Below are 26,907 nucleotides of genomic sequence, written 5' to 3' on the forward strand. Positions count from 1 at the left end.
TAGTAACTGGAAACACTGTAATTTAACTTTATATTGGACCACCTAGTCTGAAGTACAATAAATTATGGCTCCAAAGCAAGGCTAGAAAAGAAAACAGCCTTTCATTGGTCGAGTTCCCCACCCGAATTCCTTATTCATGTGTGGAAAATATATATGCAACACAGATATTTATTATTTGACAACTATCATGGGATTGTGAATAAAATGCTACATCATAATGTACAAATGGTAATTTCCTGACCACTCAGATCATAAATATGAAGACTTAGAGTGAGACAGTGACTCTGTCCACAGCGAAGTCCATGGTGAAGAACAGGGCCTAGCAATTTTTTAGGCTTTATCACATACATATATTTATGTACACATGTAAGTGACTGAAAAGTAGTTTTATTTGTTTATTTGATGAACAAATGCCTAAGGAAAAATAGGATCACACAATGGTTTGGGAATTAATCTGTTCTAGCTAAGAGGCAAAAACACAACCATATAAATGACTTTAACTCAAAGATGAAAAAGGATTTACAATTTAAAATATTTCTGGATATGTCTATTGTAAAGTAAATTGCATGCGTTATGATGCCAGGGATAAGTTTCTAGGTTAATTTTTTTTTTTTTCTAACTAATGTTTCTAGGTTTCTATGGGCATGTCTACACGAGATGCTAAATGCTCAGTAGACTAATTCTACTGTGCATTAGCACATCACGGCGAAAGCCATGTTATTTCACTAATGCTCAGTAGAATTAGTCTACTGTAGATTAGTGTCATTAAAAAGGCATGTGCTGAGGCTGCTGTGCAGCAGCGAGTAATTGAGCATTTAGTTAGTACCTGTTATTACAGGTACTAAACTTAATGTGCTGTAACTACAGTGCATTAATGCATGTGTAGATGAGTCCCATATATTGCATTTTTATGGCAATGTCAGATTAAATACCAGGACTAAAGGAAAGCAATTCTATTATAAGGAAATAGGTTACCCCACCAAGTATTTTTTTCCCCTAAGTATTATAAATTTCCCCCATACTGCATGATAGAAGTCAATTTCTATATAAAATAAGATAAATGATAAAGACATTTAACTACAGTATCAGAATTTATTCATGAAATGCAATATGCGTTCAGGACACAATTTCATTCTAAAGTAAATCCAATACTGCCCTAGTAACATACCATTTACATGCCAATCCATCCAGAGTGTGTTGCAATTAGAACACTGAACTTGCCTGATCTTAAACTATCGTATCTTGGGTCATGGGAGTGACTGAAACACTGAAATTCACCTTGAATATTACTACATTACTAGCCCTTCTTATGACCCGACATTTTAGCAGTACAATCTAAATGCTATCAGTAAGTATTAGTGAAAGTGTATCCTTGATCTGCGCTTATTTTAGTTCACAACAGGTCCCATTTGTTTTTATTGAGGTTAATGGATCTGTATTCACAGATCCATTAACCTCAGAATTTTTAAATGTTAAATCAGCAGCTTTAAATAAATGTTAACATGAGGCAGCAATTACTGATACCGTAATACCAACTAGAGGGCAAAGTTTGGAGCATTGCCTAGCAAGAATATGCTAAGCATCCTGAACTCCTTTATTAGTAAGATTTAAGAAAAAAAATGAAATGAATATTATCTAAAGCTATTACCAATAAAAATGATTAATTTACTTTTATTTTTTTAAATAAAAGAAGCATGTAATATTTAACTGAAGGTCTCCTATACATCTGCTGAATTATGTCCTTGTTATGGTTATGAATAATTACATTAAATTTAAGAACTGCATCTGAAAGTAAATGATTTATTCATACCCTGTGGATATTATCACCTTTTAGATTAACATGATATAGTCAATACCTATATAAAGAGGTTTGTTATTCTCAAGATTATAGTTTCATATAGATTATATAAATAGACATTTGGAATAGAGTGCTTCTAGGACTGATTTTTTAATGGCCATAGTAGTAGTGGGAAGTGTCCTTCCCACTCTAAAGGAAATTTGTGGGAATTTTGCCATTAACTTCTCTGGAAACAGCATTTTGCAGCAAAATCAGCATTAGCTATACCCTATTTGAGCATCCAAGGCTTTGGGCATCAAATTTCCATAATTCCAACCTACCTAGGATCAAGGAGTTTGCTACAGAAAATACACTTGTGTAATCTGACAAAAGTATTCTAATTCCATAGGATTGCATGTTTTAAATGAAAGCATCTGGTTTTCAGTTACTGTAGATCTTAATTTTTAATTTTGTTTCCCTTCTGTGTTGACTTGATAATCAGTTTAAAGTGATTAATTGCCCTTCCCAAATCCACATATTGAGTTAGTACTTTGGCTCAGATTAGATTAGAGTTGTGAAATCATTGAATTGCAGTTTTAATTATCATGGTCCATGGGGCAGATCTATATAATTAGGGTCATATACCATCTTTAGTCCTACTGCAGATCTCCCATTATGGACAAACAACTTTGCAGAAGGGTTGAGAGTAGAGTTGAAGCACTTTAAGGACCACTGTTTTTTTTCTCTCCTCTTTATTTAGAATTTGAAAATGCAACTGCAGTACAATAATTACAAATATAAATTAGGCACTGCCTAACTTTTAAAGCACTGGTGCCACCTACCGTGTCGTGGTCTGGAAAAAGAAAATATAGTGCCATGATCTTTCATTATACCTTTATGGAGAATTGTAGGGCAGCTTCTCATAACAATGAAGGAACATGAAGTTTAGGCAGCTGATTCCCTGGTGGAGTCTCTGATTAAGTTCCCTGGTGGAGTCTCCGATTAAGTCTTATAATTCTGAATTATACTTTATTCTTTGCATCATTGAAGCAAGTAGAAAAGATGGTGGATTCTTAATACTCTGATGTAAAAGAATATATATCTGGAATGTGGAGCACATAACTCACGACATCAGTATTACAATGAGACTTAAAAATCCCTCTCATACTCTGCTAGAGGAGGGTGATTACTAATTTTATTTTTTGATGATTTTTAAGTTTAAATAATTAGATATCCAGTAACTATACTATTTTGGCAGGGTGGAAAAGTGTGTGGAGGGGTGTCCTCATTTAGTAGAGGGCATAAACACTATGGGCACGTTATACTTGCTTTGTGCTGCCTTCCCAGGACTTCCTTACTGTTTAAGTTTAGAGCATATAGACCAGGAGCAGGTGCTTAATTTTTTCCAGGAGCCTGAATTGTGGCATAGGGCAAGTATTGATTTATTCCATAGTAGTGCCTCTCAACCAGGGTGCTGTGGCACCCTAAATCCTTTGAAGGGTGCTGTGATGGATAACTTAAGCAGAAAAGCACAGGCTCAGGTTTGTCCCTGTTCTGAAATTTTGTGCTGTTTAATTCCCAAAAAGTATAGATAGATGCCTTAAGTCCAGTGAGGATATGCTAGAATCCCAGAAGGTTGAGAGCAATTGCTCTATAGTTTCAAATAATTCATGACTTGGAAAAATCTGTCAGCCTGTACTGAAATTAGTCTGTACTGCCATACCAGTATAAAAGCTTGGAGGACCAGTATGTTTTCTAAGAAAATAAGAAGTGGGGGGAATCTCTTTGTACATCTCCTGCCTTCACTAATGCAACCACACTCCAGAAATATCTAGCAGTACCCAGAAGCAAGACTTACAGTGAGATATGCCTGTACAAGGAAGAAAGACAAAAAACTGCGTGCAGCATGTGTGAAGGAATGTCTACAGTGATCAAATTTAATAACAGTTCTTGGCCTGTGACTGAATCAACTTGACACCGTTTCCCTCCCTCCCACCCCCACGAAGCACAGAGCAGGTATTTTGGCTCTCTCAAGCAAATAGCTTTGTGCAGTTTAGCTCAGCGAAACAATCAGAGGAATTGTAAGTGAATTCCTTATCCTGCTTCCTTAGCTAAATATATCAGTTTCAGGCTACCTTTTTTTTTTAATTTCCTCTGGTGAAGCTTTGTACCAATAATAAACAAATTAACCAAACCACAGTAACCAAAATGGACAGGCAACAAACCAAAACCTACTTTCTTTCTTTAGAAATGGAGACGAGATCTTTCTGGATCTACTTTTCCCCAGAGCAACCTGTTCAGTCCTCTCCTCTTTGCACTTTGCTCCTGAAACTCTTAACCCTCCTTGTAGCTTTACCCTCATTTCCCAGTTATCAGTTTCAGCTGGCTCCCTACCTTCCAGCCAGCCAGAATATTAGCTACTGACCACCTGCAGCTCAATTTAAAGTCTGATATTTAAGCAGCTCCTTACAGGAGTCTTATTTTATTTTATGATATAGACCCCAGGTCATATTATTACATTTATAGCTTTACGAAAGCTATCCTTTCAAAAGTATTTCGTACTATCTTTCGAAGAGCTCCCACTGTGCTAACTTCTGATTTCATTGTTTTGCTTTGTGTACAGGCCAGTGGCCAGCTGTGTGCATCTGACAAGCTGTTTCTAAATGTGTTGCAAATTCTAAAATGTTTGACAACATCTGGGTTAAATATACGTTTCTTTGAACCAAGCAGCCTTTCAAAAATTGCAGCTCTACTGGAAGAAATGTCTGAAGTCCATAAGTAAAATATTTACCTTTAAGTCTTGACAGATCACCTCACAATTTTAACAAGGATTCACAACACAGTAGATTAAAGATTCTGTTATGCTAGAGATGAAATGGGACAGAAAAGTTGCATTCAGTAGATAACTAATATTTTTTTTAACGTTCATCACTTTTTAGCACAGTGGCAACAAGTGCTGTAGCTGCATGCTTCAAATTCAAGAAACAAGCATACAGTTGGGGAGGCTTGTACATTTGGGGATGTGTTGCATCTTCCTACAGACAGTCTGTGGATGTTTCCTATACAGAAACACAAGAGTGCATTGTGCGAAGCATGTTATAAAACGTCCACTTTGTATCTCATGTAGAGTGAGGCACAAAGGTAGTCTCATTATTCTCCTGAAGACATGGATTGATTCCTGCTATTTACCTCTGGATATGCAGAGAGGTAAAAGCATTTTAAAAGTGTAGCGCTTTACAGCCCATTGACCAAAATGTTCATCTGTCCACTTTATTCTGTCCTAAGTGAAAGCCAAACTGCTGTAACATTAAGCTGTATCACTCAGGTTTAATGTTACAGTGATGTAGATTGACTATACTAATATAGGAATGGAAGCACAGTGACACCAGCACAGCTGATGTGCACTCCTAGATAATAAATCTCTCTGCCCCTCTCAATACACACTGTTTTTAGTGTGAGGTCTGCTCGTAGCCATTCATGCTAACTCTACAGAGAGAAGAAGAATAGAAGAAACCAGCTCCTCACAGGTTTGAAAGATGCCCTGCCACCTGGGGTTGGAGAGAAGCCCCTCTAATTTCATTATTTTCAAAGGGGTGTAGCACCAGATGCAGCCATCTGCTAGCCAAGCTGCCTAATAGTTTCATAGTTAAACAAGATTCCTGTTTAACACAATTTCTATCTATTTCTGTCTTATTAATGTCTGATGGTAGGCTGCTGGGATCTCTTTCCCTGTTATTTTTAATCAAATAGTGGCCCAGTATAACACTTGCTGAAAGATGTCATCGAGAATATTACATTTATGCATTTTTCTATACTATTACTGTTTTGCACTTTACATGTTTTTCATCTTCTGAGTTAACATGAAACTCCTATCATTCTATATTAAAAAATACAGCCAGTAATAATAAAAAACAAAGTCATAAAGTTAAAACCATTTAATCCTAATAAAGCCTCATTAAATCAGGGCAGTATTTATAAGACAGGAATTTATTCCCATATGCAAATCTACAACTCAAGTCAATGCTCACGAATTAATTAGTGACTTGACTAAGTGCAGGTGGTTGAGTGGCACTTCTCATGATCTGTTCCCTTAAGATGCAATGCAGTATGGTCACATGACTCCTTGCTACTAATCTCTAACCCCACAAGACCATTTGTTTACTATACTGAAAAAGGGAAAAGCTACAAAACAAATATGCAAACTGCAGAGGAATGCTTCTAAGATGAAATGTTTCTCATATCAAAGCTGAAAGTGCAGAAGAAATGTTTACTAAGTAGCACTTAGCTAGAAACTTAAGAGACCTCCTTGCCTGCATTACATTAGACATTTAGTTAATAACTCTAATGAAAACGCACAGATATCTGTGATAAAAAAGTCAAGGGAATAAAAAAAAATATTAAGGGATCTATAAAGCTTACAACATAACAGTATTTTCTCTGCTTAATTTGCGCATGCAAATTTAATAGAAATGAGGAGGAGTTTCCCCTGCGGGGATCCTTCAGCTATGGGAGTGCTGGGGGTGCACTCATGGGTGGGGGCCCTTTAACTGATGGGCTAAACTGAGGGGGGTCCCAGCTGCGGGACTTTGCTTCTTGTTGGTGCAGGAGGAGCCCAGGATCAGGCTACACATGTACTGGAAATAAAGCGCGATGAGATCTAATACACAGTCCCACAATCTCACCTTCTGCCATGCAGGTGTGGCATGGCAGGAGGTACAATTGTGTGAATTGAGCATTGGATCCCATCACACCTCTATCCACACATGGAAAGGCAGCCTATGCATAACAGTGATATCCTGGATGTGATCTGACATCTGTGATCCTCACAGAGGGGCTTGCTTTTTAAAAATTATTTTAAAATAATCATATAAAACAACACTCCAAATTCCCCTCTTCCCCACATCATTATTTGTTTGTCCTTATACACTTGTTATTATGTTATTCTTTTTGGGGGAGCTTACATATCTTAGTGACCCCGAGAGCTCTGCTGGCTGGAATTTCAACTCCTAGAGAGCTAGCTCATCCAAGCAAGACAGGTCAAAGGGAAGAGATCAGATATCATGCACTCCACTTATCCTTCATAGTGGGAGTTGAGAAGTAGGCCAACTGCTTATCCAAGCAAAGAAAGTTAAGTTATAGAAATATGGCAGTTGAGGCATTCTGGAAAACAGCATGACAGACAGAGGGGGTAAAGCACTAGGTAGCATCTGATGGGTTGAGAAAAATTCAAATGCATTAATTATTTTGTATATAGAAGCCAGGGCCTATTACACTAAAAGTGACCCTTGCCATTCACAGAGGATGTGTTCTTGTATCCCCCTCAAATGGCAAAATCAGTGAATAAAGCATTGCATTCATGAATGCAGTCTGCATTCATGAACGCCACGCCCCCGGAAGCTGGGGGGTGGGCACTGCTCCAGCAGCAATGGTGGGAGCGCGATGGCAGCAGTGGGAGCCCAGTGGTGGCAGTGGGAGCCTGGTGGCAGCAAGCACAAGGAGCTCCTGTAAGTGTATAAAGTGTATTTAAAATGAGGGTTCAGCATTCGTGAATATTGAAACGGCAAATGCCATACCCACAAATAGCGAGGGTTTCCTGTATTACTCTTACTAGGGATTCAGGATGGATATCAAACTCAGATATTTGTATTTGCATGTGTTATTGCTGGAACACATCTCAGCATAAACCATTCCTTTTTAACATCTCCTTCTGCTTTTGGATAATGGGTCTGGCTTTTGTCCCCACTCATCACTACTTTGTCACCGTCTAAAGCAGGGGTGGGCAATAATTTCAGGTGGGGGGGGGGATTCTTAATGAATTTTGATGAGCTGTTGAAGGCTGCAAGGGTAGCCCAACCCATTGACAGGTGCCCTGCACCTTGGGTACCAGCTTAGGACTAGAAGTCCTAGACCTAAGCCCTGGACTTTGCCACCAGAAGTCCTTCTCCTTGCCCCTGGAAGTATTCCTTTTGGGATGGGGCTTTGCCATCTTAGAACCAGAAAAAAAACCCAAATCATATACTAAAAACCAAACATCTACTATAGTATATTCTAATTTAATTTTTTTTAAAAAATTTGTCCAAAGGTCTGATGTGTGTGTGTGTGATGATGTCCAGCAGCAGCAGGGAACAGGCCCTCAAGAATCCACAGCAGGCAGAGCACCATGGCTGGAGTACCAGGATCCATGGGAAACCATGTGCCATCACGCCAGACCAGCTCTATGCCACCACATGGGACTCCCAGAAATGCAGCTAGGAGGTGCGGGAGCTGCATAGAATTGTGTCAGGCCAAGCTGGGTAGACTCTGTGCCTCCACATGTGGCTCCCAGATGGAGTGCTAGGAATCCTGCATGAAGGTATAAAGCTTTCCCAGCCTGATGGTGCATGGCTCTCCATGGGCTTCCAGCACTCCAGCCGGGGGGCTCTGCCTGCCGTGGACCATGAGTGCCCTGAGAGCCTGCCTCCTACTGCTCCTTCTTCTGTCAGTGGTGGGGGCTCTGTGCCATAAGGTGAACATGTAGGGGGGGCCCTACGTGCAAACCCCACAATACCCATGTACACACCCACACACCCCACCACACAACCCTACAGCCCCCACTTGTGGCAGCAGCAGAAGGTGGTAGATCATGGTCTATGGCATGCAGAGTACCCTGGCTGGAGTGCTGGAAGCCCATGGGGAGCCACACATCAACAGGCCAGGCCACCTCCCATACCTCCATGTGGGAGTCCTGGCACTCTAGCTGGGACCCACACATGGAGGAACAGAGCCACCCAACTCATCCCAGCATGATTGAATGCGACTCCCATTGCTCCTGGCTGCCTTAACATGGGGCTCCTGGTACTCCAGTGGGGAGCTGGATGTGAATTCACAGAGCCAGCCCAGCTTGGCCTTATGGTGCTTGGCTCCTGGCTACAGTGCTGGGAGCCCCATGTGGTGACATGGTGCCAGCCCAGTGGCACACTGCTCCTTGCAGCTCCCAGTCAGAGTCCCAGGAGCTGCACATGTGGCATGAAGCAGGGCAATCACCCATGGCTGTACTACTTTCCCCCAACTTTTTCCCAATGGGAGTCCCTGGGGCCCTTACCTTAAGTTCCACTCTTGCAGGGATGGAGGATGGGGAACAGACATAGGGTCACCAGGTACAAGCTTCTGCCTTACAGTAGCTTCCTGTCTCCAACATTCCTTACCTTGGGGCAGGGGCAAGGCAGGTCAGGCCAGGCTGCGGTGGGGGTTGATTGCTTAGCAACCAGATCCTGAGCTGCTGCTGCAATTGATGCCTCCTGCAGCTGGTGTCTCTGAAAGCCTGTGCCTCCTGCTGGCTTTCACAGGGGCAGCTGTGGGCCAGTAATAATTGTCTTTTGGAGGGGTCCCGTGGGCCAGATAGAATGAATCCAGCCCACAGGCCATATTTTTCCTCCTCCTAGTCTAAAGACACATTCCAGAGAAACTGTTTTAGAATCAGTAATTACTCATTTTCAGTTAACTTTTGTATTTAGGTAATGATTTTCTAAAGTAACAAATAAAAAGTGTCACCCAAACTTGCATATTCATTTAGGCTAGGGGCAGAAATTACACATAAACTATTATGTGTAATTGGAAACTGTTTGAATTCTACAACACAACAGAAGCTCAGTGCACATAAAAGGTGCTTATACATGTGCTCTGATGCATTCTAATCAGATGCTCCAGTGTGCTGCAGCAATTCGTGTATTTAGTGTCCCTCATTTCAAAATGGAGGCAGGGGTGCTTTAACTAAAGCTCAGCAAATGCCACCATTTTGAAACATGGGACATTGAATATGTTTGATGCTGTGGGAATTTTAATTACAGCAGCTCCTGAGAGCTACTAATTAAAAACCACCCCATCCCCACCCTTGAGCATGCATATAGGCACCCAAACCACTTTCAAAATGGCTGAAATCAGTTTAAGATATGGGTGGATGTAGCATCAGACTTAACTGATTTCGTTTAAATCAGTTTATTTAACTTCTGTCCCAGATCCCCTCCAGATTCAAGTTAACTCACAGTCCCCCAGCATCCTAGAATCCTTTGCACCTCCCCCACAAATGGTTTCCCTCACAGGGTGGGCAGGTTAGCTTTGGCCCGAGCTGTCTACTCCAGATAAGCAGGGAGGCATGCCCTAGCACCCCCTGGTTTCTAACCTGGGTCACTGCAGGCATGTGGCTGCATTTCTGGAATAAAAAATGAATGTTTATTTACTTGCTTACCAGTTCAATCTATACAGCTTAGACTAACCTGCAAAGATTAAATAGATTCAGCCTCAGGCTTTTTGACTGTCTGTACTAGCTTTACAGTACAGGCCATCTAAAGTCTTCTTGGTATTCCCTATCCATCTACACATCCCACACATATGGTTCACCCATCTATAAACCAGATAAAATTGGTGAAAATTTGGGAAAAAAAGTGAATGTGGAATTTTTCTAGGAACATGAAACATACATAGCAGCAAACCTATCAAATATGGTGCCAAATTAGCTAGCCTTTTTTATTCACAGGTGAGAAAATAATGATACAGTTAAGTACAGAAGAAAGTTTGTGTGCTGCCGCCTCACACTTCTCCCAAGACCCCTTCCTCCTTATTCCCAGAAAATTAAACAATGCACGGATAGCTGTAATGCTAGTTCTGTGAATATGAACAAGCTGTAAATCAATGTAGTGCACAACACCTGCTGTTTGACATTATATGTTATTAATGTGACAGTGGAAAGGGTGTGTTTCTTCATTCTTCTACCAGCTCGTCCCCAACATAGCTAAAGCAGAGCAAAAAACACACCATTTGTTCATGAAGACATGTTAAGAAACCTTAAGTTTCATGGGTTGCAAGCAGCAGTAGATCTTAGGTGTTCCTTTCACTTTGTATAAACTGCCTCTCCAACAAGGTAATTGTTAGGAAGCACATTCCCTCCTCACTGTGCATGCACAAGCATGCTGTCTCTCTTTCTTTCTTTCTCTCTCTTAGATACACATGCACACAGCATTTGGGTGCATCTACACATTGCCATATGGCAACATTGCTATGGCACCATGCTTTAGTATTTCCTTTGGAAGTACTAAATGCAGTATAAGTGGTTACTGTGTCATGCACATAGCACAATAGATATCACTGCTACATTGCCATAGTGGCGCATTATAACGGGGGAGCACGCCACTACAGTGACAAAGCTGGTGATGTTGTGTAGACCTGCACGATCACTAGGTTGTCATAGAATGTGGTATGGCAATATAGTGCATTGCTTCCTTGCCGTAGGATGACGTGTAGACATGCCTTTTAAGGAATAAAAAGAAAAGATGCCTACTCCTCGCAAAACACCAAAGGTCTGTGAATAAAGTTTTTACAGAGCAAAATGTCTTCCTATTCCATATTGGCCTTGTTTAATTTTTAAAAAAAAATGAGTTGGGAAAGAATATTTCCTTGCACAATTCCTCTTCCCTCCCTTACCATTCTCAAGAAAGTCCTGTAAAAAAAAAAACAACAAACCCTGTCTGTTGCCACACCAGTATCATTCAACATAATCTGTTCTTACTCATCTAGGGAGACAAAGGCATCTCCAAATATGCCTTGAGGAGCCAAGTGTAATTTCTGGAGCTTCCAGCTCCTGTCATATTAAAGAGGTAACCAAATCAGGCCACACATCCATTCTCATCTACCAATAATGAAAGAAGTCTGAACCAGTGGGCACCAGTACTGTACCTTGGAGGATCCTATCATCATCTTCTTTCCCTCAGTATACCACATAAAGGTGCTGTCTTTGCCTTCAGCATCCACTTCCATGTGGCTGCCTGACAGTGATGCTGTCTTGAATAACCATAGCCAGCAATTTCAGACCCTCATCTATCAGTTTCTCTTTCAAATGGGCTATGATTTCTGCTTTACTGTTCCATGCTGTAGAGAAGGAATCCAGGGAATTGCTGAATAAGGGGTCTAAAACAAGTTGTCTTTTAGTAGTAGCCCTGTTACTCGTGGCATTCAAGAGGGTGATTTTCCAGAAAAGCAGAGAGTATGACTGGCCCAACAGATACCCTAGGGATATATGGGGAAGAGAAGCCTGAGGGGAGATGTGGCAACAGTTTTCAAATACCTGAAAGTTGGTTATGTGGAAGATGATGGTAGACTGTTCTTTGTAGCCATAGAGAACAGGACAAAAAACACTAGTCTCAAATTATGGAAAGGAAAATTTAGTTTGGATAACAGGAAGAATTTTCTCATTATGAGAGTGGTAAAGTATTGAAACAGGCTGTGGAGGTTGTGGAACCTCCCCCCTCAAAAGTTTTTTTAAAGACAAATACTTGTCTGGTGTAGTTTAGGTAGTTAATCCTGCTTTGAGCATGGGGTTACAAGTAGTCAGTTTCCAGAAGTCTCTTCCAGTATTACTTTTTTATCATTCGGTGACATTATTCTGTTGCTGCCTTTCTCCTGGTACTCTCTCCAGTAGACGCCGCAAAGGAATCAAGGAATCACTTGGCTGATTCCTCTGTCATATTAGCTGACCAAGTTTGTGCCCATCATAACCCTGTTAGATTCTTCATGAGAGGTCATTAGGTATATACACTTCAGAAACTGGTCTGTGTCTGTGTTTGCATAGAAGCAGAGGTGTAGAAAGATACCAGTGCTTCTTCATGCTCATTCTGCTTCTTCACGGTTGTTCAAACTTTCCATCATGTAAAACACAGTGTTTTACCCAAACATCTACATCTTTCTACATTTTCATCTGGGTAAACGAGTAGGCCAGGAGAAAGAGAGCTCTCCATCCACTGCTATGGAGATTCTGCACTCACATAGGTTGGTCTGTATGAAGCCACAAATCAATCACTCAAACAGAGTAGAGGCCTCATGAAATGACTTCTTAGCATGAAGGATGCTGTAGAGCTGTGAGAAGTCCTTGTGGAGTATTGCTGTCCTTAGGCCCCTCAGCAGAAAGCTCTGTAGCCTCTACCTGTTTAAGACATTGGTGCTCATATGCTGTAAGGAGGTGAGACAACTAAGCATGGGGTGCAGGAACCCCATGCAATAGTATAGACCCATTTTTACTATGTTTATTGTCCCATGTGGTCTTACTGGCTCTGTGAGAGACCACTGCTGTGGCATAAATGCATAGGAAATTTTACATATATTCAGGCTCCTTTTGGGTAGCTCACGAAGATGCTTCTTTTGTTGCCTGGGGCAGTACACTATGGGACATTCAGTGATTTGTATCAAGTCTAGCTTTATTTAGTATCTTAATGATGGAGTAGGAGAGATAAATATCTTTTAATAAAATGGTCAGATGATACCAAATAGAGTGGGTTTCTGATATGCATCAGGATTATAAAATAACGCAAATGATCCTGGAGTGAAAGAGGGAAGAGAGCAGAAACTAACAAAGTACAATTCAACTTGGAAAAGCAGTGCAATACATCCAAGAGAAAATAATAGGAAACTGAGATATTCACCACTATAATAAGAGCCCTTTACAGCTGCCTTTTCTCTAGTCTGTATATATGTACTTAATAATTTCAACCTGAGACCCTCCAGCTAATAAAACCATCTTCCTACATGGCTGTATGACAAGTTTTGTAGGCACGGTGTTTTATTATGACAATTTAATAGGTAATTGGTAGGAAGGATATTCTATACTTTCTTCCTCACAAAGTGGTGAATGTATAACGACAGGGCTCCTCGCTACGCTGCTCATCACTCTGCACTTTTGAGAAGTTCAATTAACCAACCTTTCATCTTATCCTTACACGTATGATACATCTTTACCTTCCTGTGGCTGTCAAGTCAGAGCACTTATCCACTCAGTGATTCTAAAGCTTGGTCATTCACTTGGGAGAATCAAGTACAAACTGTCATAAAGAGTTGGCACAGTGAAAGATAAACCTGAACAACAGCTTCTTGACCTCCCTGTTGGAATTTTTTGTGTATGCACACTAGAACAGGGAACAGGTCCACTAATTTATAAGACTCCCTGCCATATTTGGGCTGAGTGAAGTTAACATACTCTACTCGTTCCTGAAAAGTATGGGTACTACACTTTCTAACATGAATTACATTTAGAAATGGGCATGATCTGCAGAGGAATAAAAGACCACTCTTACTGGTAAGCCAATTAAAACGTCATCTCAGACCTCAAAGGTTAACATGTTTAAGAGTTAAGAAGTAATCTACTTCATTTAGTGGAGATATGAGTGGACAGAAGACAAAGGATTAATAAAATTATTCTAATTTGTGTGTGTTTACAGATGTAGTATTCATGGAGATGGCTTTGAACAGAAATGGTTTTCAGCAGTACAAGTCAAGCATACACAAAGTAATTATCCAACAATACTTTAATCACTACTTTCTTCCTGGACAATTGTCTGTGTGTCTTTGTTCTGCAAAAGCACAGACTATTTTTCATACAGTGCAGTTTATCCAACACTTCAGTAATATGAAAGAGGATGCCCTTTACATTTTTCCCCTCTGCACCACATTCTGCTTAGCCAACAGAGAGAAAGGGAGACAGACAACTTGTTTCAACTTTCTGCTCATCAAACTAAGCATTACTAATTTTTACACTATCTGGTGGGATTTTTGTTTGTTATTTGTTCTTTCCTTCTATTTTGGTCTTGGTCCTCAGAAGCAATCTTCCACTTCTAAAAAGGTAAATTTAAAACTCATAAACTAACATTTACAGATGCAGGGCATATCCTGAAAACATGAATCAAAACTCAAAAACCGCAACACAAATAAAAATCACTCAACCTTTGTTATTTTCTAAATTTCATAATATTTTGCAACCTGACTTGTGAATTTTTTGTACTCATGACTGGCAGCAATGAAAACTGCCTTAGCTGAAGTTAGAGTAAATATTCGGCTAATTACATCAGTTATTTGCAACACCTAAGGGACCACGGTGCCAGTTACAAACCAGAATAGTGCAGGTGCATTGTATTCCACTATTATCATGGACACTTCACAAGATGTCTTGCTTTATACCAGAAGAGAGTTTCCTTTACCAAACAAAACAATTATTGGCCAGAAAGAGGGGCAAAAAATATGTTGAATTAAGGTGGAGGCCAAACTTACACTGAAGCTTGATGTCAGTTGACTAGAATTTCCTTTGATGGATCGGCTTTCTGTTCTCAGCTCACATTACATAGCAGAAGAATCCATTCCCCCTCATATGCAATATAGTGCTGCTGATTTTTGGTTAGGTCTTTTTTTATAATGGCTATAGGGTTTTTTTTTTTTAAATCTCTATTACCATATCAGATATAAACATGCATGGGTTATGAGTATACACATGTATCTCTTTGTCATCACAATATGGTTCGTGATTGGATGATGGTTTCTTTCAAAGAAAATTCAAAATGTTAAAACATATGTACTTGAACAGAAATCAACACATTAGATAAGGCAACATATTGCAACTGAGAACAAAGTTTAATGGAAAGAACATATTAAAGTAACTAAAGCAAGTGAAAGTGAGAAGTGAATATACAACATAAATGACTGATGGGAGAAGATCTCTGGAAAAATGAAGTTTCAGGTCCAAATTAGTAGCCTAAGTTCAGACAGTTGGTGATAATATATTCAGTCAAAATTTATCAATATAATTTCTTTATTAGGTGGCATTTATGCAGTGTAGTTGTTGTTTTGTTAGAGCAGAATGTTAAATGACTTATACCTGAGACCCCAGTGCACTAGCAAGGGAAATTGTGTTAGGTGCACAAGGAGACATGCGACTCCAGACTCATTTTCCAAGTGAAAATTAGATTAATATTTTTTGTCTCAGTTCAAGTAATTTACTGTTCTGTTTGTCTGAAAAAGTCCATAAATTGGGGAAATAGCATATTTCAGGACACAAGGAAATTGTTGCCACTTTCATCTGCTTTACATAAGAGGGAAGTAATAAGTACATTTGCACATTCTTTTAAAAGGTAGTTGCAGCAAGTGTCATGAACATGATATAACACTAGTAGCGTCTCCCTATGCATGACAAAGGGTGTTTGTGCCCAAAACTTTGCAAAGAATTTCTTCAAAGAACTTCCCCAAAGTTTAGTTAATCTAATAAAATATCTCATATCTACACAAAGAACCTTTCCTGCCTATATCCTTATAGCAACACAGCTACAACCAGCAAAGCAAGAACTTGATTATTTATCTGTATAAATTATATAGTGTATTTCTGAATAACATTAAAAAAAACTATTGGCATACAAATCTCTCATTAGTTTCCCTTTTCAGTTTTATGACCTACTTAGTAATCCTTCTCCTGGAAGGGCAATATGTCTATATACTCATGACTGCCAAACTGCTTAAAAAACCTTTGGCTCGGCTACATAAATGCTTCTTAATCTTGATTTAATGATAGTTTTCCTCCCAGTAGCCATATATTTATTTATTTTATATCAATAATTATAATCCCTATTATTTATTTTAAAGTATCACAAACTACGGTACTTTTTCTATACCAGACATTGTAGGCAGTCACAATAAAAATCTCCCTGCCCCAAAGAATGAACAAGCTAAACACCATGTAGAATAAAAGGAGCAAACAGAAATGACATTTTTTACATGATTTGTCCCCCAAAAGGGCTCTACTGCCAGACCTAAGACATGTGCATGGCTGCAGAGCACTTCTTAAATGGGTGATTGCATGAAAAATTAACCCTTGTCTAGGCAAATAACAGAGGAAGGCACTCTTCTTTAGAGTGCCTTATGGAAACCATGTTCCCTCAAGGTTTAATTTTGAATGCAGGAGTGGGGGCTGTCAGCAGAGAGGGAGGGAAGGAAGAAGCAGCAGCTGTTGGGCTGTTATACCCAGCCTGAGCTGGATGACAAAGAGGTGGAACAGAACCCCTTGCCTTGTGGTCCCCACCAGCTACCCTTGCTGTGGTATTGGGGGAGCTGGGTTGGGCCCCTGAGGTGAGGGGTCTGTGTTCTGCCCCCCAACCCCAAGTCTGGCTGGGCCTCTTGAGAGTGGCAGAAGCAGCTTCCAGGCAAGCCTGGCCTGAACTGGAGTTGGGAGGGGGTGGAACAGAGCCCACTCATTTGGGGGCTCAGCCCAGCTTTTCCCCAATACCCCAGCTGGGGTAGCTAGGTGTGGTTGGAGACCTGACACGTAAAGGTAGATTTGACTGAAATCTCATGGAAGGATGGTAACAGGAACATAAGGTAAGGGAGACAAAAATTGGACCCAGATATTCTGAGTCCCAGTACAACGCTTTATTTTATTTCACTGAAGTATCCTTCCTTAGAATCTTTATCTTTCAGCACATTTTAAGCATACTGCATTTCTTGCTGGGAATGCTTCAGTTATCAGAGACTCAGTCATCCTTTTGGGTCATCATTAGAATAAGTAAACACCCAACATCTTTAATATATCTTTGATGGGGTGCAGGAGGTCAAGGGGGGGGGCAGAGGGGGGTATTAATCTTTAAACTCTTGGCTACAATTTTCTCTATTTTACCTCTATGGTTCTCTTTCTCTTTCAGTCATTCGCATATGGCTAGAAGTGAACGGGTAATAACATTGGCCATCCATCATGTTTAACAACAGGAAGACCCCCTTGAGTAGTTTAAAGATTGAGGACATTAAAATGGAAAGAACTAGTGGGAGAGTTAAAAGATTCTGAAGCACTGGAGGGAGGATTGAAAAAGAAATCAGAACAGTACTGACATCTGATGCTGTCCCTATTCCTGAAAGAGATACAAAGGAGAAAAGAGAAAAGAACTATAGTATACATCCTTTTTTATTTTTTAGCAGTCTGAGGAATATGGCTGGAAAGATGGTACAGCAGTACTAAAAGTGTGTCTACATGACATGTTTACTGTGCATTAGACTAATTAACTGCACCGTAAACTTCTCCGCATCCACATATGTGCCCCTATTAGGGTGCAGTAAACTAATTTACTCCAGCAAGATTTAAGCCTTGATGTGGAAGGGCTTTGCCCAGTTTTAATTGTGCATATGGAAGAACATGTATAATAATGTCCTTCATATATTAGGTATCACAAGAAAAAGCTATCCATGATAGCACATTTATGGCTTTGTTTGTGCATGGAGATCATTTACCAACATTTCATTGAATTATTTGGAAATAATAATTACTTGCTTGGTTCTATGAACAATGTCTAAGCTTTTTTCAATTCCAAAACTCACTATCCCAAAACAGTATTGAGAGAACTCTATTGAAGAACATAGTTCCAGTACAGAAATTTATGAGTTTGATCATGATAGGAAGAATGTATCATTTGATTAATTAGGCAATTAACAAAATTCACAGCTGCACTCTGACAACAGATACAGTAGTGAGGCAGTCTCTATACTTTCCAAGAACAAGTTTACAGAACAATCAGTTGGTTGATGTCTATCTTGAAATCAAATAAAAAAGAATGTGAATTCAAATAAACGGAGCCTTTGTTCAAGGATTATGATCAAAGGACAGTCTTCACTTCTCTGCTTTAATCTAACTAATATGTTGCATTTAATAAGGAGTCAGGCCTTACCCTGTTCTCATGAAGATCAATAGCACGACTGTCTTAGATTTCAGGGAGGGCAGGATCAGGACCATTATTTCTCCAGACACCACAAATTAGACTATTGAATTAAAATGGAGAAGCCCGTAGAAAGCAAATGCAGAACAGGAATGTGCATCACAGCTCTCTTGGTAGTGAGGTAACAGTTTTCTTATTAGTGATACAAAATGGCTTAATGAAATAGAACAGCATTAAGCCCAACAGATCAACCATGGGTTAGATTATTATGGTTCAGGCTCTGATTTATACCAGTTGAGATTTGGAGTTCACAGAAATCAATTTGCATAAGTAAAAGAAAAACATAGCATTTTATAAACTTACACATACTGTATCCCCCTTATCTGTCTCATACATAAGGACCCTATAATCCACCTGAAAAAATACATCAATAGCTGTGCCCATGTCAAAAGTTAAGACTGCAAAAGAATCCTGATTATATTCATGGATATGAAAACCTTACAAATGGAAAGAGGGGAAAAATATGAGCTAGGGGCACTGCAAGTAAAAATATTAAGGTTACATTGGGTATTTCCGGACTTGTCAAATTTATGAACTAGATAAATGTGCATGTCTTGCAAGCTAAAGGACATATGCAGATGGTGTATCATATCTAAGTTTACCACACTTAATTTTTATATAAGCCTGATATATGTTAAAATAATTTTCACTTTTCTCCTGGCTGAGTAAGCAGTGCTATCCACTGATAGCTGCTGTCAAATGATACTTTTTAAAGCATTTACACATCTAAGTTGTCCTTGACAGGTGATGCTGGATGTCACATATGAACAGGATATGTTTTTGCAGGAATAATGAGATAGATGATTTTAGTCACTATTTGTGGTCTTGTTCATTCTAGGAACAAATAAGAGGAAGATGGATGGCTCCATTAGTAGAATATTTAAAATATTTGGCTAATGAAACGCCCCCCCCCCCACAATTTCTTTCCTCTCTAATAACTTAGAGCCTGTCCTGTAGTTCCTAGATGTATTTGAATTACTTACACATAGACTAAGGGCCAAAATCAAATAGCATTTCTTGCTTTTAATTTTTTACTACTTTATACTGCTTCAGTGTGTTTATTTTTGTATCATTGTATACTGTGACAGAATGCATAATCTTATTGTATGCCTTTACCAATAACCATATTATATTATTTTATTATTAAATAATTTTATTGTAAATATTACTGTGTTATTTTTGGGAAAGCTGTAAATAATTTTCTACTATCACTACTACTACTGCTACTATTACATATCTAAGTGTCATGTTTTCAGTAAAATCTAGTATAGCAGTAAGGAATACCATATTTAAGAAATATTAAGATTTAAATGATTCTTGGGTGTTTTGGAGATTCCAGGACAAACTTTAAAATCAGTGCATATGTTGTAGAGGTATGTAAAAGTTCAGAAACATTTTAAGTTACCTGGGCTAATTTACAATTTTGTATCTTACCCAAGGGAAATGTTACTGTCAAGGGGTGTGCATATAAAGCTAGATGAAAATTAGTGAAACTCAGTTTCAATTGAGATTTTGCTTTGAGATTTTTCCAGGTTTTTTTTAACTCCAAAGTCAAAATGAAACAAGAATCAGAAAATTCTTGTTTGAATATGCTTGTATTAAAAAAATCCATTTTGATTAACAGTGTTTTGGTTTTTTTTAATTATGATCACCTGTATGAACTATAGTTTTAAATAAAATAAAATATTAAAACACTGACAATATTTTGGAACAAAACCTGATTTGGAATTTTTTAACAACTTTAATTTGAAATGTATTTTTGTATTTAAAAAGGGGCCAAATGAATATATAATAAAAAAGAGATGCTAAAATTGGCTGGACTGGACCAATATTTTCAAAAATAACTGAAAACATTGCTATTTATGGAGTTTAGTCCCATTTCAATATGATTCGTATATCTCAAGGTGGATAGAAAAAAATATTTTTGACAACCTTGACTAACATTAACTAAACAAAAACAACTGCCTCAAAAATAAAAGTGTTTCAGTTACCCCAATTAGTTTGAAGTCATAAATACAACTTTAACTTTCAGGAAGTGAAGTACATTGAACCATTGTAAAGAGTGAGGGAGTAGTGGCTGAAGAGGAATAGAAGCACTAAGTGAGAATACACCAAGTATTCTGCCAAATTGTACCAAATGAAGACAGACGTTTCCCTAAAGAAGCTATGTTCATGCTCTAATAGCATTATTAAATAAAGAGATGAAGAGGAGATTGACAGGGGTGAAATTTGCACAATTGGGTTGAGTAGTGACTGAACAAGGAGCTGGAATATGTAATGCAGACAGCAGTGAACAGAAGCCCACTAGCTAGAGAATGCAGAGACGGTGCATTTATTTATTTCATGCAGCTCTCCTGCCAAGCAGAGCCTTTGCAAGCTCTCAGCTCTACTCAGCAGTTTACATAATCTCCTTACTCATGGCTATACAAGCCTCCTCAGGCAAATTCTGAAAGCTGCTTTTAGATCTTGTACAAACAGTAAACTCTCCCAGCTTTATTACTGGTTTTTCTGGGAGGAATGATCTGACTGGCTTGGCCAAATCCCTGCTGAGTTTTGTGGATATTCGTGAAGGATAAGTACAGCACATACAAGACAAAGCAAATTTGTTCTTCCAGTCAGCATGCTGGAATGCTCAAATGCAGTTAACACAAGGAAGCAGAAAAGATACACTTGGATTATGCCAAGGTCTCTATCCTTGAGCAAAGACTTTACCAGCTAGTTGCAATGTATTATTATTATAATCATTAAGCACCTCCTCTGAAAAACAAAATGGTTATTCCATGTTTAAATTTCACTTTTCTAGTCTTTATTGGATTCTCTCTCTGAACATGTTTGTAGAGGATCGTCATAAATCCGCAAAGCCTCTGGGAAATACAGGATTTAGTGCCTGTTAAAACTGTCTGCAACACCCTGAACCACTGTAAATATATCCACAAGTTTATTTTCATTTTACTATCATTATGCACAAAAGTAGCAGCTTTATCTTGTCAAACATAATTTAATATCTGCCTCCATGTTCTACTTGATAGGTTTAATTTGGTGCCTTATAAGTGGTACCTCAGAAAAATCAATATTCTATAAGAATAGTACAGAGAACAGCAATTCCTGAATGCTGTCCGTCTGCACAAGTATGTATGCCGGTCTGAAGAATGATGATGAAGATCAGGTGGCTAGCCCTCAAAATTCACTCATATCACTACACTTGGCTACACCAAGTATTCCACCAAATTTTGCCTATGAACTGGTCTGCTGTATTGAACTGGGTCTTACAAATCAGAAGCTACAACTCTATAAGCAATATTAGCAAAGGGAACCATTAGCTTGTAAAATGCTGGTACTTGTAAGAGACTTCTATGAGATCTTCTGATAAAATGTGAAATTTAATAGCTGCCATGGTTACCAGTGAAAACCTGACATGCTGGTGAAGTTTTACTTTATTGTGCTATTTGTGGCATACTGTGCACCCTGGTGTTGTTCAGCACAGTAACTGTCAATGCAATAATGAGTGACCATAGAAACCATTACTATAAGTATTCTTAATTCATATACTCTCTTTATCCAATCACAAATGTGTTTAGGAATCCTTCTGTTATGATTACAGGGCCATACATGAGCAATGCATTTTTCAAAACATATAGGCCTGACTTCAAATTTTACAACCAAAATTATTATGTACAACCAAAATATTGGCTAGGAAAAACTAGGTACTATGGCATATTAGGTTAAACAGTGTGCTCTTTGGAGGCTTTGATGAAGTAGACTTCAAAAAAGCAACTATTTTCCCTTAAAACTGTTCAATGGGCAAGTCTCTTAGCATCCAATTCTACATGCTAATGGGGACAAAAAGCAGGGCCATTTCCAAACCATATTTTAATCCCTTTGCCATATAAAGAAACTGAGGTTATGGTGTATATCTTCAGGGTTTGAGAGATCAATTTTTTTTTCCATTCAGGTTTCTTCCTCGTAGCAGAATCAAATCTAACTTCTGACTAGCTGCTGCCTCAATTAATTTGTATTGCAAGGCTGGTCACCCGTTGCATTCTTGGATATAAACAGTTGCTTGTCCTCAGGTAAGCAAAAAAGCAGATTATGATAATAGCCTAAGTGAGGTTAAACTATCTCAAAGTTAGTCAACTTCCAATGGGAAAAAGCAGGACATACTATTTCATGCTTTTTAAAAACCATATTGTATACCATTCTTTTTTATAGCTCAATGCAAGTCCTAAGAAACTACTAACATGAAACCTGTAATCTAGAAACGTGATCCTTTTTCATATTGAATACAGGTAATGTTTTTTCATCAAGATGGGTAGTAAGACAGACCTCCATATCAAATTTTATGTTGTAGAGAGTTAAGAAACAGTTATGCTTATTAATGTGTTGCAAAATATTACAAAAAGCTCTTGTGATTTTCAATTCCTCCAATTTTGTTGCTTTTATTGCTTGTTCTATTATCTCAGTGGTTTACTTTATCTGTTCTTCTGTAGACATACGCAGCCAAATGCCTGGGTATTACATTTATTTGTCCAAGATCACAATTTCACCCCAAAATTTTACTATTTCATGACATTTTCTCCTTAGGAGTGCATGCTCTAAACCATTCACGCTTTAAACCATGTAAAAATAGAGGAATATACAGGCATTCACTGCTCCCAAGAGCCAAGCAGGAAAACTGGTGTAAGTAAATTGGGGTGGGGGAAGAGGCATTCAGGATCAAGGGAGATAGCAGGTACATAAGAGGGTTTAGCTGAATCAAGGGGAGGCTAACAAGTCTTTCGGGGAGGTTGTCCGTCTATGGGTAGGGGAACTGTGGGTCCTAAATTAGCCTAACAGGGTCAAGGGGTGGGGGAGAGGGGGCAGAGAGTGGTAAGAAGAGCACAGCTCCAAGGCTGGGGCAATAGGCTGGGCTTTCCCTGGTGATACACTCTGAACATATACAGGAATTCAATTGATCGGGTTAACCTGTTCCTGATCTAAGTTAGTTTACCTCCTCAGGTGAGCTAAATTAGACTGGGTTTGCCATTTTTGAGCGATTTAAACCCCATGAACACTTGCAAAGGTGGGCACTTAGGTTAATCTAAATGTAATGGCTATATATACCTTTAGTTGTCTGCATGTCTTCCTAGTGTTCCTTAAACTTGGTTCATTAGTAATAGTTCATTAGCAACAGTCACATATTTGTAATAGTTTTCCATTCTTTAGGGAATTTTGTGCTAAAAAGCAAAGTATTACCTACATTATCTCCTATATAAAGCTTCTGCCAAGAGCTTCACAATGTTTGCCTAGCATCGCCGGAGGAGGGGGCCACAGGAAGACGAGGAGACACTGCCTGAGCAAGACAGGTGACAAATGCAAGGAGTGCCCAGGTAAGAAACAGGGGTCCAAACAGTCTCCCAAATTGGGGGATGGCACACACAGCTAGGCAGGGCCTTAAATGCCTACATACCAATGCTCATAGAATGGGGAATAAGCAGGAGGAACTCACCCTCAGAATAGCCAGTTCAGACCCAGACATAACAGGGCTTACAGAAACTTGGTGGGATTCATCCCACAGCTGGCCAGTTACCATTAGGCTTTACAGGCAAGATAGAGAAGGAAGGAAAGGCGGGGGTGTGGCGCTCTATGTCAAGGAGCAATGTACATCCTCTGCCAGCAAAATTGGGTCAGAGGGGCAAGTGGAAGTTCTCTGGGTCAAGATACAGGGGGGCCATGGGGACAGGGATATAACGGTGGGGGTCTACGACAGACCCCCCAACCAAGGGGAGGAGTTGGACTGGGAATTTTCAGGCCAGCTTGCAGAGGCACTTAAGGCAAGGGATGTAGTTGTCATGGGTGATTTAAATTACCCAGACATCTGCTGGGAGGAACAGTCAGCCAGGTCGGACCATTCCAGGAGGTTCCTGGCAGAGATACAGGACCTCCACTTAATTCAGGAGGTGCGCAGTCCCATCAGAGGAAATGCCCTGTTGGACCTGGTCCTGGCCACAGGCGAGGACCTGGTAAGGGGCCTCCAGGTCCTTAACCACCCAGGTGATAGCGATCATTGCTTGCTGGAATTCACCATTCAGTGCAGGGTGTCAAGGGCCAGTAGCAAGGCAGTAGCCCTAGACTTCAAGAGGGCCAACTTCAATGAGTTGAAGAGATTAGTGGGAGAGGCACTGGGGTTCTCAAGGGCAGGAGAACTCAGTGCTCAAGATGAGTGGTCGTTCCTTAAGGAGACGATACTCTAGGCCCAAGGGGTGACCATTCCAACAAGAAGCAAGGGGGGGCAGGAGTGCCTGAAAGCCCCCCTGGCTCACCAAGGGTGTACGGAAATGCCTGACTGCCAAAAAGGCAGTGTACAACCGGTGGAACGAGGGTGCTATAACCAAAGGGGAGTATACCACCTCTGCTCGGGCCTGTAGGGGGGCTGTCAGGAAAGATAAGGCGGACACAGAGCTAGGACTAGCATCCAAAATCAAAGATAACAAAAAGTCCTTTTTCAAATATATAGGGAGGATGAAGAAAGCAGAGGGAAATGTGGGGCCCCTGGAAGATCCTCTGGGCAATCTGGTGGTTGTGCCAGCAGAGAAGGCAGACCTCTTTAACCAACTGTTCACTTCTGTTTTCTTGTCTAGGGACCAGGACTTCCCCACTGTGATGCAAGACGGACTCGAGGGGAACGCCTCCAGACCTCAAGTTGGGGAGGACTGGGTTAGAGAGCTTCTGGAGGGGCTGAACATGTTCAAATCAGCAGGTCCAGATGCTCTCCATCCCAGGGTGTTGAGGGAGCTACCAGGGGTTATTGCAGGGCCTTTGTCACAGCTTTATGAGTGCTTGTGGTGTTTGGGCCAGGTGCTGGATGATTGGAAGATAGCCAACATGGTCCCCATCTTTAAAAAAGGGAGGAGGGAGAACTCGGGCAACTATAGTCCCGTCAGTCTTACCTCAATCCTAGGGAAAGTCTTTGAGAAGATCATTATGGAGCACATCTGTGATGGGCCAGCCTCAGAGGTAATGCTCAAGGGTAACCAGTATAGTTTTATTAGGGGCAGGTCATGTCAGACCAACCTGATTGCCTTTTATGATCGGTCACAAAAGCCTTGGATGCAGGTGTTGCCGTGGATGTAGTCTTTCTGGACTTCAGCAAGGCCTTTGACACCATCTCCTACCCCATCCTCATTAAAAAATTGGGCAACTGTGGCATTGATGCCTACACAGTCAGATGGATTGCAGATTGGCTAAAGGGTCGCACTCAGAGGGTGGTGGTGGATGGGTCATATTCGTCCTTGGGCCCGCGCTGTTCAATTTCTTTATCAGTGATTTGGACGACAGGGTGAAAAGCACCTTGTTTAAATTCATGGGTGATACCAAAATTTGGGGTGAGGTGAGCATGCTAGTAGGGGGGGAAAGATTACAACAGGACTTGGATAGGTTACAGGGGTGGGCTAGCAAAAACAGGATGTGCTTCAATACTGACAAGTGCAGAGTACTGCACTTGGGCAATAGTAACCAGAAGCACACTTATAAGATGGGAAACTCCCTTCTTGAGAGCATGGAGACAGAAAAGCATTACTGACTCCAAGATGAATATGCGCTGACAATGCAAGGTCACGGTTGGCAGGGCTAACTGCACCTTGTTGTGCAACCACAGGTGCATCTCTAGCAGGGACAAGGAGGTGATCCTTCCCCTCTATGCAACACTGGTTAGGCCATAGCTGGAGTACTGCGTCCAGTTCTGTGCGCCCCACTTCAGGAGGGATGTGGACAACATGGAAAGGGTCCAGAGGATGGCTCCTGAATGAAGGTTGTGAAGGTTGAACAGGTTCAGGTCCCGCAGTCTCTCATTGTAGGGTCTGTCCTGTAGTCCCTGGATCATTCAGGTGGCCCTCCTCTGGACCCTCTCAATGTTGTCCACATCGTTCCTGAAGTGGGGTGCACAGAACTGGACACAGTACTCCAGCTGTGGCCTGACCAGTTTTGCAGAAGGCTATGGGGGGACCTGGTGACAGTCTATAAACTCACTAGGGGGGACCAGAAGGTTTTGAGAGAGACCTTGTTTCCCCTAGCGCCCCGTGGCATAACAAGGAATAACGGCCATAAATTGTTGGAGAGTAGGTTTAGAGTAGACATCCGTAAGAACTACTTCACAGTTAGGGCGGCTAGGATCTGGAACCAACTTCCAAGGGAAGTGGTGCTGGCTCCTACCCTGGGGGTCTTTAAGAGGAGGCTTGATGCTTACCTAGCTGGGATCATTTGAGCCTAGTTTTTTCTCCTGCCCAGGCAGGGGGTCAGACTTGAAAATCTACAAGGTCCCTTCCAACCTTACTTCTATGATTCTATGTTTTCTCTGCCTTCCTGCATTTGCCACTGTTTCCAAAGCCAACGAGAACTTACTGAAATCTTAGCTTTGTGCTTCTCTTTTTCTAAAAATGCCTTCTGTGTGAATTTTGATTTTTGAATTGCTGTCCATTAAAAATTAGTTCTTCTGATAGATGATCTCAAAGGAATAGAAAAGTCAGTTTAACCAAAATGTCTTCTACTAGGCTATTTTCAGTATTCCAACAAGATAAAATAGGAACATAAAGGAGATGACAGTCCAATAATCCCATC

The sequence above is a fragment of the Crocodylus porosus genome, unplaced genomic scaffold (assembly GCF_001723895.1).
Source record: "Crocodylus porosus isolate Cpor-Errol unplaced genomic scaffold, CroPor_comp1, whole genome shotgun sequence".
NCBI lineage: Eukaryota > Metazoa > Chordata > Crocodylia > Crocodylidae > Crocodylus > Crocodylus porosus.